Here is a 4,580-nt window from a genome sequence, read left to right as displayed (position 1 = left end):
GGTGGCTCAAATGGCTGAGCGTCTCCCTTTGGCTCAGGTCATGATCTCAGGGTCCTGGGATAGAATCCCACGATGGGCTCCCTGCTCCCTGCTCAGCAGTCTGCTTCTCACTCTTCTTCCCCTCCACACCCCCCTCTCAAATAAAATCTAAAAAATAACTTCAACTGAGAGTACTTGCTTAAAATAAAGTATCATAGGGGAGGTTGGTGGGGGGATGGGTGAAATAGGTGAGGGGATTAAGAGTACACTTATCATGATGAGCACTGAGTAATGATGTATAGAATTGTTGAATTACTATATTGTACACCTGAATCTAATGTAACACTGTATGTTAACTATACTGGAATTAAAAAAAAATTTAAAGGCTAATGACAACTACTAACATTACTACAGTTGACCCTTGAACAATCCAGGGTTTAGGGGTGCCAATCCCTGTTCAGTCAAAAATAAGCACATAAATTTTGACTCCCCAAAAACTTAAATACTCCTAGCCTACTGTTGACCAGAAAGAAGCCTTACTGATAACTGTCGATTATTTTGTATGTTATATTGTTTTATTATACACTGTATTTTTACAATAAAGCAAGCTAGAGAAACAACGTGAAGAAAATTATAAGACAAAATACATTAACTGTATTGTTAAAAAGAAAATCCAAGTGTAGGTACTGTACCTGGCAGTCCCCCAGATCTGTCTCTTCCTTCAACTGTATGTGGATGCAGCAGACCCAGGGATACCCATTCCTCCAGCTACCCTCCACCCTTTTTTACAGTCACAATCCTGGGAACCATCTTCCAGCCATCCTCTGCCTCTGGGACCAGCCAGCACCACTTTTTCAGCTTAGCTCCTTATTGCCAAATCAACCATGAGCTCCCAAATTGGTTAGAATTATTCCACCTAGGTGGAGGTCACCAACCACCTGGTCACAAGGCATCTACAGGCCTCCTACACCTACCTCTCTGGCTCCTATTTCAACTGCAATGATGTGGCTCTTGAGGACACAGGCCACTTCTTCCAGGAGCTGACCAAGGAGAAGCTGAGGGTACCAGGCATCTCTAAGAAGCAAACAAGACTGTGTCCATGCCCTCCCTCCAGGACTTACAGAAGCTATCCCAAGATGAATGGGGCAAAGCCCTGGACATCGTAGAAGCCACCATGGCCCTGGAGAAAAACCTGAACCAGGCCCTTTTTGATTTGCATACCCTGGGTTCTACCTGTAAAGACCCCCATCTCTAACTTCCTGGATAACAACTTCCTAGATGAGGAGGGAAAACTTGTCAAGAAGAAGGCAACCACCTGACTAACCTTCCCAGGCTGGCTGACACCCCAGAGGTCAGGCTGAACAAATATCTCTTCTAAAGGAGATCCTCAAGCACAACCAGGAGCCTCCAGAGCCCAGCAGCCATTGAGGGGCTCCCTCTGGCTCCCCCTGGTGTCAGGGCTTCTCCACCTAAGTTTTCCTACAGCTGCAAGGCAGATTTTTTTAACTGCCCTGGAGCCCTTTCCCAAATGAAAACAATAAAGCTTTTTTTTTGAGGGGGAGAGGCAGGAGGCATGTGTAGGTGGACCTGTGCAGTTCAGACCTGTGTTCAAGGGTCAACTGTAATTATTTTTCTAGTCTATTTTCAAAAAATACATTTACATAATTGTGCTATATATCCAGGTCTAGAAAAGTTTAAGAATTATAGCATAAGTATTACACCATTGTGAATATGACTTTGTTATATTATTTACAGTATTCTAGGTTTTGTGCTAAGAGATTCACATAAGTGGTTAATTGGATCAGATCCACATTTTTAAAGTAATTATCCTAATTTTTAAAAATTTAAGGTAATTGCCCTAATTTTATAAGTAGAGAAACTATGGCATCCTGCTGTTTTTAAAACATTTTGTAGAATTAACTAGCGTACTTATTAGAAATACAAATTAACATATCTCTACTCTAAATCTTCTGAATCAAAATCTCAAAATAGACAAATTCAGTCAGCACCCCAAGTGATTTTTCTGCTCTACTGAAAAGTGAACACTATTGCCTCTTTGTAATAACTGCTAGATTTGCCTCATCCAGCTATAACCAATAACATATTTACATCATTCATTTTCTCAGTCACTTACTTAGAACCATGCGTAGGGGTATTAGAGCAAGCCTTATGCAGGATTAGGTTAGGGAGATTTTCTAAAGGCAGCCATGGGGGAGAAAATGAATTCGTTTATGGCTTCTACCTGAGGTACTTATAAGGCAGTGAAACCATACCGCATTCCTCCTATTATAGCCTCAATTATAATGTCTTTTATCTCAGCTTCCGAAACTATTTCAAGCTCAGTTGGCTTCCACCTAAGCGCTTTAATTTCTTCTAGTTGGTACAGCTGCCTGTTTTATTTTCATCTTGAGACTTCTCACCAGTCCTTTCACTCACACCTGAATTTCTCAGGAGAGAAGTTATTTCTTATAGAGATTTGGTAGTTCATGCTTCTGTCCGAGACAACATGTTCCTTCGGGAGGTCACCCACACCACCATACACTCCATATCCCAGCTTTTGCTACACTGTCCACGTATGGTAAAGGTGGAGTCTGTATGTCTGAAAGTGATTGCATTTCATAATACATAGCATCTGAAAGGAGATGGCGCACTTAGTTTAACACCCAAAGTAGATTAGATGTTCTAATAGATCAAATTCAGACTAATGCCCAGTAAATCTCATGATAAAATTGAGGCACTGATTTTAGCTCAATTTGGAGGTTATTGCCAATTTGATTTACCAGAACACAGCAGGCTATTTCAGCTCCTTAGACTTTCCTTTTTTCTGTAGAGTTAGGCATGTAATTTCCAAGGACACAATCCAAACCTTGTGATACAGTGTGTCAATAATGACAGTCAACTCAAATGTAATGGAGTCATTCACCAAGTTCTGCAGTAACTGTCTTCTGAAATGCTCATCTAGGCCACAAAGCTATTACCAAATATGTGCAAAACACAGCACTTTACAACACAAATTTTAGATCACCTCTCTCATCTTGATTTGTAATTTTGAGACATCTCTCACTTGAATGAAAAGCTTAGTCAAAAAATAAACTTTAAAACATATATTTACTTGAGAGAGAGAGAGAGAGCATGAGCAATGGGGAAGAAGCACAAGGAGAGGGAGAAGCAGACTCCCTGCTAAGCAGGAAGCCCAATGAGGGACTCAATCCCAGGACCATGAGAACATAACCTGAGCCACTGGGATTATGACCTGATCCTAAGGGAGATGTTTAACTGACTGAGCCACCCAGGACCTCTCAAAAAATATTTCTAAGGAAAGTACTAATTTTTTTTTTCTGAACTCCCAAATGGGTATAAAACTCCATTGTCCATCTTTATTAAGAAGCCTGAGGACAAAGTGATTCTCATTTCTTGGTACAGTTTTTTTTTCTTTTTTTTTTTCTTTCTTTTGAGAGAGAGAGAAAACAGGGGTAAGGGCAGAGGGAGAGGGAAGGAGGCTCAGAGCCTGATGTGGGACTCGATCCCAGGACCCTGGGATCATGACCTGAGCCAAAGGCAGACACTTAACCACCTGAGTCACCCAGGTGCCCCTCAAAAAATATTTCTAAGGAAAGTACTAAGTAATTTATTCTCTGAGCCCCTGAATGGGTATAAAAGTCCATTGTCCAACTTTACTATTAAGAAGCCTGAGGACAGCCTGATTCTCATTTCTTGGTACAGATTTCTTAACAGTTGAAAGATATCTTCATAGTCTTGTAACTCCAATATTTTGCTATAATATTACTGGATACCAATCACTTAGATTTTGCATGAGATATAATAAGCATTTCCAACATGGAAGATTATTTGTTTTATTTAACTACTTTTTGGCTGAGAAAAGTTTTCTTCCATTATGTTTTTAATCGTTGCTTCTATCATATTATTCCTATATCAGAAACATTGTATAATTCTAGAAAGATTGTTTTCTTTGCCATACATATCTATCATCTTTTAGCTATACTATACTATACCTGACAAATATACCTGCAAAAACAGTGTTCCTTTTATAAGTCTAATGTTAAAAATTAGAAGTGCTGTAATACAAGCATTACAATTTCAAAATAGTTATCAAGTAATTGAAAAGTTTGGACTTGGAAGCAAATCTACTAGGAGTTCATTTAAGTAATGCTGGGTAAAAATAAGATTTACTATTACTTCCCATTATGTTAAAGTTTCTAAATTAAATGGCTTAATGGCCACTCAGTTTACCAAACACAGTGAAATCTTCATCAAAATCTGTGATTTATGATCTAGCTAAGTTTAATAATTTATTCTATAATACACATTTATCAATCCAAGAGGAGGTAATTAACTATAAGGTGAATTTTTAATTCCTGCTGAGAAAATCTAAGTAATAAATGCCCTTACAAATATTATCAGTCTTGATATATATAGTTATGAGCTTGGCAGTAAAACAAATTAGCAGAGTCTCTCAGTTCACATCTGCTAACAAGGAGTTTATAGTTCTCAATTTATTTTGCTTTCAAAAAGGAATAACTTATGAGAGACTATATTTATACCCCTATAATTCTTACTTGTGATCATTTTCTCTGGCACTT

The 4,580-nt window shown here is 38.6% G+C and overlaps 1 pseudogene; it reads left to right on the top strand.

The window, feature by feature from the left end:
• The first annotated feature begins 863 nt into the window (after nucleotides 1–863).
• LOC117797291 lies at nucleotides 864–1,357 on the top strand (annotated as a pseudogene).
• The last annotated feature ends 3,223 nt before the right edge of the window (nucleotides 1,358–4,580 follow it).

Source organism: Ailuropoda melanoleuca, chromosome 20, assembly GCF_002007445.2.
Source record: "Ailuropoda melanoleuca isolate Jingjing chromosome 20, ASM200744v2, whole genome shotgun sequence".
Classification (NCBI taxonomy): Eukaryota; Metazoa; Chordata; class Mammalia; order Carnivora; family Ursidae; genus Ailuropoda; species Ailuropoda melanoleuca.
This window is presented reverse-complemented; position numbering and strand designations above follow the sequence as displayed.